Source organism: Dermacentor albipictus, chromosome 1 (genome assembly GCF_038994185.2).
Source record: "Dermacentor albipictus isolate Rhodes 1998 colony chromosome 1, USDA_Dalb.pri_finalv2, whole genome shotgun sequence".
NCBI lineage: Eukaryota > Metazoa > Arthropoda > Arachnida > Ixodida > Ixodidae > Dermacentor > Dermacentor albipictus.
In genome coordinates this window covers 516627243-516643362 of record NC_091821.1, presented here as the reverse complement: position 1 = coordinate 516643362, position 16120 = coordinate 516627243, and the positions used below count along the sequence as shown (strand labels likewise).

Genomic DNA, 16120 nt, shown 5'->3' with positions numbered 1-16120 from the left:
TGCCGCGAAGGCGGCTGTCGATGACGATGGTGCTTGATTAGCTTGGCCGAGGCCCAGGAACGGCGAGGGCGATACCGATTGTATAGTGGCGTTGATAGTGGATACACGAAGATGCATCGTAATCACCACCGGGTCATCATTGTGCGTGGGGCCATGATGCGCACGCAACTTGCATGCACGAGGGAACGGTGACCGCCGGCGCACAAGGAAGCGTCAGGACGATTGCCCCGGTAAACACCTGCACGGGTAAAAGCAGCAGGTTAGTGGACATACTAGAGGCACAGCCGCTGAGCCCAATGTCTTCAGGCGCCATCAGTCAGTCATGGCGTAGAGAACAAGGTCGAGTCATCGTTTACTGGCGTCAAAAGGAGCAAAGTGCACTAATATATATTCAGTAAAGCTATATCCAATTTTCGTTATACCAATGACCCTATGACGCCAAATTATTTCAATCTGTTTTGTTTTTATTTCAGTGTCCTGACGTAAACTTTACCTAACCAGCGAGGCAAGCATCAGGGGTAGTCCTCTGCGTTGTTTCAAAAGTTCAATCAAACGCGCTCCTCGTTTAAAGGAGGCCACCTATTTTGCTTTCAAAGCGAATAGTATTGCCTACACTGAACAGTTTTTTTTTATTTACCTCATTGGTTGACACGAGGCGAGGAGCACGCTGAAGTGGAGAGGGTTTCGATGGGACCGAGCCAGCGTGCTGAAAATATATTACCCCATGAAGAGGGTGGTGCAGGCGTCGGCGATTCGCCCGCTTTCCCTTACTTAGCTTGCGGTGTCTGTCCTAAAATTGTGGCGGCGTGCAAGGGAAGCTGAAGAGTGCCGCTAAAACAGATCTTCAGCAAGGAACAGTGGGCACTGCGACGTCTTAAACGCGGTGAAAGTGCTCGAAAACATTAAACGGCAACGGAAAAAGCTTTATTATACGCAAACAAACCCAGGTGTGGGATGCCAGTTCCTGAGCTGTCATCGGCAGGCATCTTTTATTCCTTTCGCTATGGGGCAGCCTGCCGATATTCAGAAAAATATGAAATTTTCTTCGGCGTATATATAAATAATAAATAGGGTTCATTCTGACACGTGTACATACGAAACATTGTATCATGCGAACGAGATGGGGCAAAAGGAAACAGACAAAGCTTGTTTCCTGGCTAGGCGTACATGCCGGTTCATAAAAATACGGGTCAAGAGTGAGGTCCGCAAGGAAATATTCAATAACAGTACATTTAAAATACATCGCAAATATTAATTCCGGAAAAACATTTATCAAATATATGGAAACCTTCGCAATAGATGTATTCAAATATAAACACTTCCATCTTGTGTTAACAATATAATATTGAACATAAGCAAATTAAACGGTGAATACTAACAGCAACATTTGAAGAAAGCCTAAGCGATGTGCATTACGTTACATGTGGAGTACAATGAACCACACTTAAGCAAACAGAGGTAGACATCCCACGGCATAGGATACGAGCAGACGGAGAAAGAACACCGCGGAAAAAAAAAAACACCAAGACGCTTCAACCTGGTTCAAAAAGTAATCTTACTTTTTTTAGTGGTATACAGATCTGCTTGCAAGAGGTGCGTGGTTCGAATCCCGGTGCCACGCAATTTTCCACTGGATTAAAAGATAAAATCCGCGTGTTGATTGCATAAACAGGCATTTAGTGTGGCCTGATTCCGGTGACCAGAACTGGTAACGCACTTCCTCACCAGAGCAGCATTGACCACCCTTGTGCAGTACATGGCCACAACCTCATATTTGAACACAACCATCAAACCCCGGCCCTCAGTCCCCAGCAGCTGTGAAGCAATTGACCACGACGGCGGTCAGACCTGCGAGGCAGCAGAGGGTGCTTAGAATCCCTGGCTCCGGACAGGCCGCCATTGGGATATGAACCTGGCAACGCTAGAACGTTATCTAGTGAGGCGAGTCTAGCAGTGCTATTGGAGGAATTAGAGCGCAGTAAATGGGATATCATAGGGCTCAGTGAAGCTAGGAGGCCAGGAGAAGCATATACAGTGCTAAAAAGCGGGCACGTCCTCTGCTACCGGGGCTTAGCGGAGAGACGAGGACAAGAAGTGGGATTCTTGGTTAATAAGATTATATCTGGTAACATACAGTAATTCTATGGCATTAATGAGAGGGTGGCAGGTCTTGTTGCGAAACTTAATAAGAGGTTCAAAATGAAGGTTATACAGGTCTACGCCCCTACATCCAGTCATGATGACCAGGAAGTTGAAAGCTTCTATGAAGACGTGGAATCGGCGATGGGCAGAGTGAAAACAAAATACACTATACTGATGGGCGACTTCAATGCCAAGGTAGACAAGAAGCAGGCTGGAGTCAAGGCAGTGGGGGAATATGCCATAGGCACTAGGAATAGCAGGGGAGAGTTAGTAGTAGAGTTTGCGGAACAGAATAATATGCGCCTAATGAATACCTTCTCCCTCAAGCGGGATAGCCGAAAGTGGGCATGGAGCAGCCCGAACGGCGAGACTAGAAATGAAATAGACTTCATACTCTGTGCTAACCTTAGCATCATTCAAGATGTGGACGTGCTCAGCTAGGTGCGGTGCAGTGACCATAGGATGCTAAGAACTCGAATTAGCCTAGACCTGAGGAGGGAACGGAAGAAACTGGTACATAAGAAGCGGATGAATGAGTTAGCGGTAAAAGGGAAAATAGAGGAATTCCAGATCAAGCTACAGAACAGGTATTCGGCTTTAACTCAGGAAGAGGACCTTAGTGTTGAAGCAATGAACGACAATCTTGTGGGCATCATTAAGGAGTGTGCAATAGAAATCGGTGGTAACTCCGCTAGACAGGATGCCAGTAAGCTATCGCAGGAGACGAAAGATCTGATCAAGAAACGCCAATGTATAAAGCCTCTAGCCCTACAGCTAGAATAGAATTGGCAGAAATTTCGAAGTTAATCAACAAGCGTAAGACAGCTGATATAAGGCAGTGTAACATGGATACAATTGAACATGCTCTCCGGATCGCAGGCAGCCTAAAACCAGTGAAGAAGAAACTAGGAATTGGCAAGAATGCGGCAATATCACTACTAACATGGATGAGATAGTTGAAATGGCTGAGGAGTTCTATACATATTTATAAAGTACCAGTGGAACCCACGGTGATAATGGAAGAGAGAATAGTCTAGAGGAATTCAAAATTCCACAGGTAACGCCGGAAGAAGTAAAGAAAGCCTTGGGAGCTATGCAAAAGGGGAAGGCAGCTGGGGAGGATCAGGTAAACGCAGATTTATTGAAGGATGGTGGGCAGATTGTTTTAGAGAAACTGGCCACCCTGTATACGCAATGCCTCATGACCACGAGCGTACCGGAATCTTAAAAAACGCTAACATAATCTTAATCCATGAGAAAGGGAACACCAAAGACTTGAAAAATTATAGACCGATCAGCTTACTGTCAGTTGCCTACAAACTATTTACTAAGGTAGTCGTAAATAGAATCAGGAACACCTTAGACTTCTCTCAAGCAAAAGACCAGGTAGGATTCTGTAAAGGCTACTCTGCAATAGACCACATTCACACTATCAATCAGGTGATAGCGAAATCTGCAGAATATAACCAACCCTTATATATAGCTTTCATTGATTACGAGAAAGCGTTTGATTCTGTCGAAACCTCAGCAGTCATGGAGGCATTACGGAAGGTGGGTGTAGACGAGCCGTATGTAACAATATTGAAGGATATATGTAGCTGCTCCACAGTCACCGTAGTCCTCCATAAAGAACGCAACAAAATCTCAACAAAGAAGGGCGTCAGACAGGGAGATACGATCTCTCCAGTGCTATTCACAGCGTGTTTACAGGAGGTATTCCGAGACCTGGATTGGGAAAAATTGAGGATAAAACTTAATGGAGAATACCTTAGCAACTAGCGATTCGCTGATGATATTGCCTTGCTTAGTAACTCAGGGGACCAACTGCAATGCGAGCTCACTGACCTGGAGAGGCAAAGCAGAACAGTGGGTCTAAAAATTATTCTGCAGAAAACTAAAGTAATGTTTAACAGTCTCGGAAGACAACAGCAATTAACGATAGGTAGCCAGGCACTGGATGTGGTAAGGCAATACATATACTTAGGGAAGGTAGTGACGGCGGGTCCGGATCATGGGACGGAAATAATCAGAAGAATAAGAATGGGCTGAGGTGCGTTTGGCAGGCATTCTCAGATCATGAACAGCAGGTTGCCATTATCCCTCAAGAGAAAAGTGTATAATAGCGGTGTCTTACCTGTACTCACCTACGGGGCAGAAACCTGGAGGCTTACGAAAAGGGTTCCACTTAAATTGAGGACGACGCAATGAGCTATGGAAAGAAGAATAATCGGTGTAACGTTTAGGGATAAGAAAAGTGCAGATTGGGTGAGGGAACAAATGCGAGTTAATGACATCTTAGTTGAAATCAAGCAAAAGAAATGGGCATGGGCAGGACATGTAATGAGGAGGGAACATAACCGATGATCATTAAGGGTTACGGACTGGATTCCAAGGGAAGGGAAGCGTAGCAGGGGATGGCAGAAAGTTAGGTGGGTGGAAGAGATTAAGAAGTTTGCAGGGACGACATGACCACAATTAGTACATGACCGGGGTTGTTGAAGTATGGGAGAGGCCTTTGCCCTGCAGTGGGCGTAACCGGGCTGATGATGATGATGACGGATGTGCTCAATTGTGCAATTCCTACTATCGAAGGAAAACCATGACATTTTTCAATTATTTGATGATGTAGTGCTTGTGTGCCATAATTTGTCCTCGGCCTAATCGAAACAAGGTATATTGTTCGTAACTTATGGTGAATATTACGGCAGAGGTACATATTGCTCAAAGAAAGAAAGTCTTGTTTATTACAATGATAGATAAGGACCATTAGTTTAAACTTATAGCACTCAGTAAAAGGCATTACGTGAAAAAGAAAGAATAAGTTATTATGGCTACCTTGCCTTCTCGTTAATAGTTTCTATGTTTTTTGTTGCATCATTATTAGTTCGTTTTTTTTCATCGCTGAACAAGTGAAAAGTATCGCTGCTTTGCTACAGAATATCGAAGATGAATAATGCGGCTGTTAACAATTATGGGTCTGGCCCTTTTCATTTTGACATGAGTGAGGTGATCAGACGAGCTCATATTGTTGCGGAAGTGTACATCGAGAAACTTGCGACTAGTATTACAAGTGATTTCTAAGTCATCGAAATAGAACTTTGAGTTGTGGTTTATTGCTTTGTTTCTTGCGTGGAGTAGTATGAACATTTTTTGACATTTAATGCCAATCGATTTACAATCAGCCAAGCATGTAATTCCTCGAGCCACATATTCGCTTGCAACTCAAGTTCTTTTGGGTCTGAGCCAGAAAACAAGGTAGTATTGTCTGCGTATAGGATAATGTTAGAAGTTGAAGAAATCTTCGCGGTGTCAGTTATTTACGTAGTTAATAGAAAATGTTTTAATATTCATTCCTGAGGTATACCATATTTTGATGTTCCATAGGCAGAGCCAGTGTTGAAATGTAGCCTTCTGCACTGTTGTCTTCCAGTGGGATGGCTTTCCATTAGACCAATATTGGCCCAACGATTTACGAAAATTTCAAATTTTGTTAGTTGAATATTATGTTGGACCAAATCAAACGCATTGCTGAAGTCAAGAAAGAGAGCAATATTGAAAAGTGTCATTTTAATGTTATGAATTAAGACATTTTTCATATAAAGTTTTCCGGTCGCAGTAGATTTGCCGGGTTGAAAGTCATATTGATGATAACTTATCACATTCTTGGAGGTGAAGAAACAAAAACGAGGCGTGTATATTATTTTTTCAGCAACCTTAGAAGAACTGGCAGAACTGAAATTCGCCGTTAATATCCGAATTCTGTTGTCTTTCCGCCTTCGAAAACACAGTAAGAAAGGCTACTTTTAGTCTATCCGGGGATAATCCAGTAACCAGCATCTGATTAAATATGTAAATCAACGGTCGTGTGAAGCATCTAATGCAGTGTTTAATTGGCAATGATAAAAGGTCCCAAAGAAGCACACGTACTGCTTAGGGAACCAATGATGTTTGTAATTTGCGCTTTTGTTGTTCTCAGAAATATCGAGTCAGAATTTATGCGCATGTGTGACCTAAGGGAGGTGTTATTTGGGAGGGGATTTGAGGCTGTATATTTGCCCACTTCCAGAAAATGTGCATTAAGTTTGTTTGCTAGCGCAACTCCAGTATAAAGAAAATCATTTATCACCCGCCGCGGTTGCTCAGTGGCTATGGTGTTAGGCTGCTGAGCACGAGGTCGCGGGATCGAATCCCGGCCACGGCGACCGCATTTCGATAGGGGCGAAATGCGAAAACACCCGTGTACTTAGATTTAGGTGCACGTTAAAGAACCCCAGGTGGTCGAAATTTCCGGTGTCCTCCACTACGGCGTGCCTCATAATCAGAAAGTGGTTTTGGCACGCAAAACCCCATAATCTATAATCATTTATCAGCACTTCAAGTGGTGTTGTGTTAGTTTTGTTACTTATGAGAGTTTCACTTTCTTCCCAGATATGCTTAGGGCTGTTCCCTATGTGCGAGAACCTCCGAGGGTTGATCCAGAAATAAGGTTCCCAAAAAACTCCAGCCACACAGGAAGGTGCGAGGGGAAATCCGGTAACACTGCTGCGCGCTTCTGTTCCCCCACTCTCGATTCCAGCTGGCCGCTCATTGTTGGCTCAGCAGCCGTCCGATATGGAGGTTCCCATTTTTGATCCCGCTAAGTACGAGATTAGTTCTACAATTCGCTTTTTGCACGCCAAAGGGACTCCACCCATAGATATTTATCGTCAGTTGATAGAAGTATGGGGCCACAAGTGTATGTTCGACACGTCCGAAAGTGGCGCAGGGAGTTTAGTACCGGTTGGAAGTCCATGATGAAAAACGAAGTGGAAGGCTGTCAGTTTCGGAGATGGTTACCGAGATAGTCCTGCGTAAAGTGCTTCAAAAGAGACTATGACTGAAAGCACTTTGACTGAAAATTTGGGGTATCACAAGTGTTGTGGTTGGTGGGTACCTCGGCTATAGACATCAGACGACAAGGAGAAACGCCTTGTCTGTGCTCGCCAGTTTCTTCAAAAGTGTCGAGAAGATAAGAAAGGATTGTTGGACTCCATTGTTAAGGGAGACGAGTCGTGGGTGTTTCATTTCGCTCCCGAAATGAAAAAAAATCCAAACAGTAGCGTCACACAGAGTCACCAGTCGCAAAGTTCAAACAAACTCCTTCTGCTGGCAAAGCTAAGTCCAGCTTGGGATCGTAAGGGGGTACGGCTGATCAATTTTATGGAACAAGGGAAAACAATCAACTCAGACAGTCATTGTGAAAGACTAAGAAAACTCAGGCGAGCTATCCAGAGCCGCCGGCAAGGACGACCGACAGACGGTGCAACGCTGCTTCATAACAACGCCCAACCTCATGTTTCCCGTCAAACCCAGGAAATTTTTACAAATTTTGGGAGGACTGTCACGCCCCACCCACCGTACAGTTCAGACCGTTTGCCTAGTGATTATCACTTGTTCCACAAGTTAAAGAAACATTTGAGTGGCCAACGCTTCCGGAGCGGTGATGAGGACAAAGGAGAGGTGAAACATTTCCTCAATGGGTTGGCGGCGGAATTCTACGACATAAGGATGCAGAAATTGGAGCAAGGTCTTCAAGCCTGCGTAGACAAAAATGGCGATTATGCAGAAAAATAGGGCAAAGTTTCATCTTTCCAAAGATCTAAATTTCTATGAGAATGAGCAATGTCTCTCTATTTTTAAAATCGATGTGAACCATATTTCTGAATGAGACCTTGTATTCCTGTAAAAAGATAACTTTGTTTTCTTTATATTGCTACGAAGCAGCCAGCACAGTGTGGATGCACTGAAGAGGAGGAAGACGACGTGAACCCGCTTGATTTAGCATCGCCATCGCCATAGCATCGCCATCGCCAAGCATGATTACAAAAACGGCGCCAATTCGGCGCCGTTTTTGTAATCATGCTTAACCAACTAGCCCACCAACACATGCTCAGTTACTTCATCTCTAGTGCGCCTACGTGCTGTCTCGTGTTTCCCTTCTTCGTGTGTTGTTTTATTCGGCGCCGTTTTTGTAATCATGCTTAACCAACTAGCCCACCAACACATGCTCAGTTACTTCATCTCTAGTGCGCCTACGTGCTGTCTCGTGTTTCCCTTCTTCGTGTGTTGTTTTATTCGGCGCCGTTTTTGTAATCATGCTTAACCAACTAGCCCACCAACACATGCTCAGTTACTTCATCTCTAGTGCGCCTACGTGCTGTCTCGTGTTTCCCTTCTTCGTGTGTTGTTTTATTCGGCGCCGTTTTTGTACTCACCTAATGGGTGGGACGTAGGGCTTGAGCCTGGCGACGTGAACAACATCGCTGGTTACGTTGGGAGGCACTGAAGGCTGACCGACTGTGGCGATGTCGTATGTCACGTCGGACAGTTGGCGTAAGATCTGGTACGGACCAGAATAACGGGAAATAAGTTTTTCCGACAAACCAACGCGACGTGAAGGCGTCCAGAGAAGGACAAGGGAATCAGGAGAAAAGTTGTGGTCTCGGTGCCGAAGGGCGTAGCGTTGCTTTTGAGAAGCTTGCGAGACTGCGAGGCGATGACGGGTGACATCTCGGGCCTGTCGGCTAAGTCAATAGCATCGCGAGCGTAACCAGTGCTAGGTGATTGTACTGCAGAAGATAGCATCGTGCCAAATGGCAAGGTGGGGTCGCGGCTATGCAAAAGGTAAAATGGTGAAAATCAGCCAGTGTCGTGACGGGACGAGTTGTATGCGAAAGTGACGTATGGTAAAGCGAGGTCCCAGTCACGGTGATCGTCGGAAACATACATGGCGGGCATTTCAGTTAGTGCGCGGTTCAGTCGCTCGGTGAGGCCGTTTGTTTGAGGGTGGTAGGCGGTAGCAATCTGGTGTTCTGTACAACAGGAGCGTAGCAGATCATCGACGACTTTCGACAGAAAGTAGCGGCCGCGATCCGTCCGTCAGCAACTGGCGAGGGGCGCCGTGGTGCAGGATGAAGTCGTATAGTAAGAAGTCGGCGACATCTGCAGCGCAGCTGGATGGCAGCGCTCGTGCCATGGCATATCTCGTTGCATAATCGGTTGGGACAACAATGCATTTGTTTCCTTTGATGGAAATTGGAAAGGGGCAAAGGAGGTCGAGGCCCACACGGAAGAAGGGCTCTGTAGGTATATCAATTGGTTGAAGCAAACCAGCGGGAGGCATAGCAGGTCTCTTCCGGCGCTGACACAGGTGGCAAGAAGCGACATAATGGCGCAGAGAGCGATAAATGTCGGGCCAGAAGAAGCGGCGCCGCAGGCGGTCGTATGTACGAGTGATGTCCAGAAGTCCAGCAGTAGGAGAGTCGTGAAGTTGCTGGAGCACGACGAGTCGAATGTGCTTGGGAACGACTAGGAGGATTTCCGGGCCGTCAGGACGAACGCTGCGATGGTATAAAGTTCCATCGCGCAAGGTGAATATCCGAAGGGACGGGTCATTGGGCGAAGAGCTTAGGCGTTCCATAAGTGTTCGAAGAACAGAATCTTTGCGCTCCTCGTCGCCATTATGGAGGGAAGCCGGAGAGGGATAGAACACTGATGTACGAGTCTGCATCGGTATCGTCCGGTTGATCCACGGGATTACGGGACAGGCAGTCAGCATCTTTATGCCAGCACTTATACATAATGGAAAATGTATATTCTTGCAGACGCAATGCCCAACGTGCAAGGCGTCCAGTTGGGTCCTTCAAAGAGGAGAGCCAGCAGAGGGCGTGATGATCGGTTACGACGCAGAAGCTCCGACCGAAAAGGTACGGTCGAAATTTCGCGACCGCCCATACGAGCGCGGCACATTCTCTCTCAGTAATGGAGTAATTTCGCTCGGGCGTGGCAAGAAGGCGGCTAGCGTAAGCGATGACACGGTCTTGACGCTGAGCGAGGACAGCGCCGATGCCATGACCACTCGCATCAGTTCGTACTTCAGTGGGCGCAGAAGGGGCAACGTGTGACAGAATCGGGGAAGTTGTAAGTCGCTCAATCAGGGTAGAGAAGGCTTTCTCCTGCAGTGTCTCCAAGAGAAAGAGACGTCTTTCTTAAGAAGGTCAGTGAGAGGGTGAGTGATGTCGGCAAAATTTTGCACAAATCGCCTGAAATCAGAGCAAAAGCCCAGAAAACTACGGACATCGTTTGTTGAACAGGGTACAAGAAAATTTCGCACGGTGTGAACTTTCTGCGTATCAGGTTGGATTCTGGCGGCGTTTACGAGATGGCCGAGCATGTTAATTTCGCGGCGACCGAAATGACACTTGAAAGAGTTTAGCTGAAGGCCAGCCCTGCGAATCACGGAGAGTATGGTTGTGAGACGCCGCAGGTGGCTCTCAAAGTTCGTCGAAAACACAATCACATCATCGAGGTCACAGAGGCATGTAGACCACTTCAAGCCGCGCAAGAGAGAGGCCATCATGCGCATGAATGTAGCTGGCGCATTGCATAATCCAAAGGGCATGACTTTAAATTGGTACAGGCCGTCACGTGTGACGAAGGCGGTTTTCTCGCGGTCCATCTCATCCACGCTAATCTGCCGATAGCCCGAGTGGAGCTCAATTGATGAAAAGTATTGGGATCCGTGAAGGCAGTCAAGAGCGTCATCAATGCGAGGCAGGAGGTAAGCATCCTTCTTTGTTATGCTGATGAGGTGACGGTAGTCAATGCCGAGGCGCCACGACTGTCTTTTTTTTTACTAAGACAACCGGTGACGCCCACGGGCTACTGAAAAGTTGAATGATGGCCTTGTCCATCATCCTGTCTGCCTCTTTCTGTATGATGGCCCTTTCTGTTGCGGAGACACAATATGGCCGCCTATGAATGGGGCTGGGGTCACCGGTGTTGATGCGATGCGTGACAACAGATGTCTGGCCAAGTGGACGGTTGTCCAAGTCAAAGATGTCCCGATAAGATCACAGGAGGTGACGAAGAGCTGTTGTTCGCTCGGAAGGAAGGTCAGGGGCGATCCTCTGAGAAACATCGTCCGCAGGCGTCGAGTACGAAGGAGTGGGTGACAAAGGTGCGTTGGTACTGAGGAAGGATTCAGAAGTCAAAGAAGAAATCTGAAATTCTTCCAAAGGAGTGATATGCGCTATGGCAAGTCAAGTCAAGTCAATTTATTGACTTGACTTGACTTGATTGACACGGCAATACCGTGTTGCAGCGCATGCGGCGAAGATCCAAAATAGAGGATGGGCACGCGAGCGCCATTTCACGGATCTGGATTAAGGTGCTTGGTAGGGCAATATTGCGCGACAAAACCACATCAGTAAGCGGCGACATCGACGTACTCGTCATCAGGTAGGGGATGACAGGGCGTCAGGAGGACATTTGCAGCCGTCTGTGGAGAAAGCCTTGCAAACTCAGCGGAACATAAGCGGTGTGAAGCACAAGTGGTTGCGTCGGCAGGAAGGAGCAGATCCAACTGTACAACACCTGCGGAGCAGTCCATTTGGGCAGAGTGTTTCGAAAGGAAGTCGAGGCCGAGAATTAGGTCGTGTGGACAGTGTTCAAGGACGATAAATAAAACTATGGCATAATGGCCCTCAATGGTCACACGTACTGCGCACATTCCAAGGACACGTGAAGTACTCCGATCGGCGACTCGCACAGTGCACGGTACGGCGGGTGTCGTAACCTTTTTGAGCCTTCGGCCTAGAGCAGCGCTCATAACTGAAAGCTGCGCTCTTGTATCAACCAGAGATCTAACAGGAACGCCATCAACTTCAGTGTCCAATAGGTTTCCACATGTAGGCAGGGTCAACAGAGGATTTGTGGGCCGGGTCAGAGTTGCAGCTTCACCTCCGGGAATTGCACCGCCTAGTTTCCCGAAGCGAAGGGACCGGTTGCAGAGGAGGACGAAGAGTGGTGAACGAGAGGCGAACTTGCGGAGACGTGCAGCGGCTGGAACTTGGTGGAGAATTGTTGGCGTTGATGTTCCTAGTGGGCGTATAGGACGAGAAAGTACGATTGTCTGGTAATTGGCGGTAGTGACTCGGAGACGACCACCGAGGAGGCGACGACCGGTTAAATTTAAATTACGGGGTTTTACGTGCCAAAACCACTTTCTGATTATGAGGCACGCCGTAGTGGAGGACTCCGGAAATTTTGACCACCTGGGGTTCTTTAACGTACACCTAAATCTAAGTACACGGGTGTTTTCGCATTTTGCCCCCATCGAAATGCGGCCGCCATTGCCGGGATTCGATCCCGCGCCATCGTGCTCAGCAGCCCAACACAATAGCCACTGAGCAACCACGGCGGGTACGTGACGACCAGTGGTTGCGGCAATGACGGGCGATGTGTCCAATACCGGAACAATGAAAACAGATGGGTTTATCATCCGCTATGTGCCAGTCAGCTGGGTTGCGGCGGAGTGGCGGGAAGCTTTGCGCCTGGGAGCGAGCGGCCAGAGAAATGTGGTAGGTGTTTGTATTGCGGACCGAGCAGAGAGAGGGAATGCCCGAACTTGCTGTTTCCTCTCGAACGACCGCTTGTATAAGCGAGATAGCGGGTACGCTTTCCCGACAGCCTGAATGAACTGGAGCCAGGGCCATGGCCTCAAGCTCACGGCGAACGATGCGCGTTATTTCTTCCGGCTCGGTGGGCTGAACAAACCGCGGCGGGTCTTCGCAAGAAGATGTCGTGGCGGTATTCGGCAATCGGTTGAAAGTTTGACCGACGTGATCGCCCTTCACTTGTTCGAAGCGCCGGCACTCCTTTATAATTGCATCCACAGTGGCACAATTCTTACACATCAGGAGATTGAACGTATCGTCTGCAATACCTTTCAGTATATGACCAATCTTGTCTGCCTCGGTCATGTTGTCAACAGCCCTGCGACAGAGGGCCAGCACATCCTGTATGTACGCGACATAAGATTCTGCGGACGTCTGAGCGTGGCACGCAAGTTTTTTTTTTTTTTTTTTGCTGCCAGCTGACGACCGTCAGGTCTGCCAAACAGGTCTCGCATTTTTTTCTTTGCAGACATCCCATCTCGTTAGGTCAGCTTCGTATGTGTCGTACCACTGCTTCGCAGTTCCCCTGAGATAAAATATCACGTTTGCTAGTATCATTGTTGGGTCCCACCTGTTGTCGCACACTCGCTCGTACATCATAAGCCAGTACTCGACGTCGGCGTTATCTGTACCACAAAATGTCCCCGGGTCCCGCGGCAGAGTGAGGATGAGCATTGGCACGGGCTGCTGAGGCGTTGTCGCTTGTGTCGGTTGATTTGCCATTGTGGTGGCAGGTAGATGACGTCTGCTGCGAAGTTCCGTGATTGTACCCCACACCTTCCACCAAAATGTTGCAGGAAGAAAGCAGGCCCACGAATGTAAAATAATGTATATTCACAAACTGTGTATATGGCGTTCAGGCAACTGCCCGACTTCGTCTTCTTCTAGTCCCATTCAACTTCCTCTCATTTACCGTAACAATATGATCGACGTCAAGTTATCATGAAACATTTTCAGGTATATCAACCCCTAGATATTTATATGTCGTTACTTGTTCAAGTATAGAGCCTGAACCATTGTGCGTACTAAGATTCACATTAGCAGACCTGTGGGAAACACGCATAATTTACTTCTTTTTAGAATTTGCTTTCATCAGCCAAGTGTTACACCAACTAGACACGTTAAGCCACATTGTAGTATAGACGGATCCGAAATGAAAAATATTACACGGTAAATAACGCAGTAATCAGTACAAAGTTTGATTGGGGAGTGAATGGAGTTTGGGATATCGTTAATACTGACAAAACATGATTTCAAATTACACGCGCCAGCCGCCTCCTGCGTCCGTCCAGTTGTTTGCTGCTACCTGCGAAAGATAGCGGCAGGGAAGCGGGCAACATGGGTTCGCAAGGCACGCGTAATTTCTTGGGCCACGTGGTGCCTCGGCGCTTAAAAACAGAGGAGAGAAACTCCTAGCAGTGATGTGGTGTTAGGTCTACCAAGAACCGTGCGTATGTAGATTCCTCGGTAGCAACTGAGCAATGCCTGCAGTTCAACGGTGGGACCTAATTTCGTCCTCTGAAAAAGTGAGCAAAGCATAGCTTCCGTTCCATGTCTCTGACGCCGCCACCGCTGCCCAAATGCGACGCTCGATACGCAGTAGGCGTGTTTAGCTGATTACAGTGGGGCAGCTATGGGCCACATGGTGCCTAGGCGCTTCAAAAAAGTGAAGAGAAACTCCAAGCATTCATGCAGTGTTTAGTCGACCAAGAACCTTCCGTCTGTAGATTCCTTGGTAGCAATCGAGGAATGCTGGCAATTCTAAGGTGCGTCATTATTTCGTGTTCTGCATAAGTGAGCAAAGCTTACCGGCCGTTCCACGTCTCCGTAGTCATACCGGCGCCAGCATGCGAAGCTCGATATGCAGTAGGCGTTCAGAGCTGATTAGATTGGGGCAGAATAGGCCTCGTGGGGCCTGGATGCTTTAAAAAAGAGAAGAGAAACTCTTAGCACTGATTCGGTGTTTCGCCGACCGCGAACCTTGCGTCTGTAGATTTCTCAGTAGCAACCGAAGAATGCTGGCAATTCGACGCTGCGTCGTAATTTCGTGCTCTGCATGAGTGAGCAAAGCTTTGCTTCGCTTCCATGTCGCCGTAGCCACCACCGCTACACAAATGCGAAGCTCGAAATACAGTAGGTGTTTATAGTTGATTAGATTCCAGCAGCAATAGTCCACCTGGTGTCTCGGCACTTCAAAAAAGAGAAGAGAAACTCCCAGCAGTGATGCGGTGTTTAGCCGACCAAGAACCTCGCTTCTGTAGATTCCTCAGTAGCAAAAGAATGCTGGCAATTCGACGGTGCGTCGTAATTTCGTGGTCTGCATGAGTGAGCAAAGCTTAACTGCCGTTCCATGTCTTCGTAGCCACCACCGCTACCCGAATGCGAAACTCGAAATGCAGTAGGTGTTTATAGCTGATTAGACTGGGGCAGCAATAGTCCGCCTGGTGACTCGGCACTTCAAAAAAGAGAAGAGAAACTCCCAGCATTGATGCGTTGTTTAGTCGACCAATAACCTTGCGTCTGTAGATTCCTCGGTAGAAACCGAGGAATGCCTGCAGTTTGACAGTGGGACGTAACTTCGTGCTCTGCAAAAGTGAGCAAAGGTTATGTTCCGTTCCACGTCTCCGACGCCGCCACCGCTGCACGAATGCGACGCTCGATATGGAGTAGGCGTTTATAGCTGATTAGTTTGGGGCAGCTACGGGCCACGTGGTGTCACGGCACTTCAAAACAAGAGAAGAGAAACTCCCAGCATTGATGCAGGGTTCAGTCGGCCAAGAAAATTTTGTCTTTAGAATCCTCGGTAGCAACCGAGGAATGGTGGCAGTTCGACGGCGGAACGCAACTTCGTCCTCTGCGAAAGTGAGCAAAGCATAGCTTCCGTTCTACGTCTCCGATGCCGCCATCGCTGCCCGAACGCGATGCTCGATATGATGTAGGCGTCTATAGGTGATTTGAATGTGGCAGCTTTGGCCCTCGTCGTGCCTCAGTGCTTCAAGAATGAGAAGAGAAACTCCCAGCAGTGATGCGGTGGTTAGCCGACCAAGAACCATCGTCTGTATATTCGTTGGTATCAAACTAGGAATGCTGGCAGTTCGACAGTGAGACGTAATTTGGCGCTCTGCAAAAGTGAGCAATGCTTAACTGCCGTTCCACGTACCCGCCGCCGCCACCGCTGCCCGAATGTGACGCTCGATGTGGAGTAGGTGTTTAGAGCTGATTAGATTTTGGCAGCAGTAGTGCACCTGGTGTCTCGTCACTTCAAAAAAGAGAAGAAAACCTCCCAGCATTGATGCAGTGTTCAGTCGACCAAGAACCTTTCGGCTGTAGAATCTTTGGTAGCAACCGAGGAATGTTTGCAGTTTGACGGTGGGCGGTAATTTCGTGCTCTGCCAAAGTTAGCAAAGCATAGCTTCCGTTCAACGTCTCTGACGCCGTCACCGCTGCCCCAATGCAACGCTCGATATGCAGTAGGCGTTTAT

At 47.7% G+C, this 16120-nt stretch overlaps 1 protein-coding gene across 5 annotated transcripts in view; it reads left to right on the top strand.

Moving 5' to 3' along the window:
• Positions 1 to 16120, top strand: part of LOC135912448 (monocarboxylate transporter 13-like) — a 610659-nt gene that overhangs the window by 499628 nt on the left and 94911 nt on the right. The window lies entirely within an intron of this gene.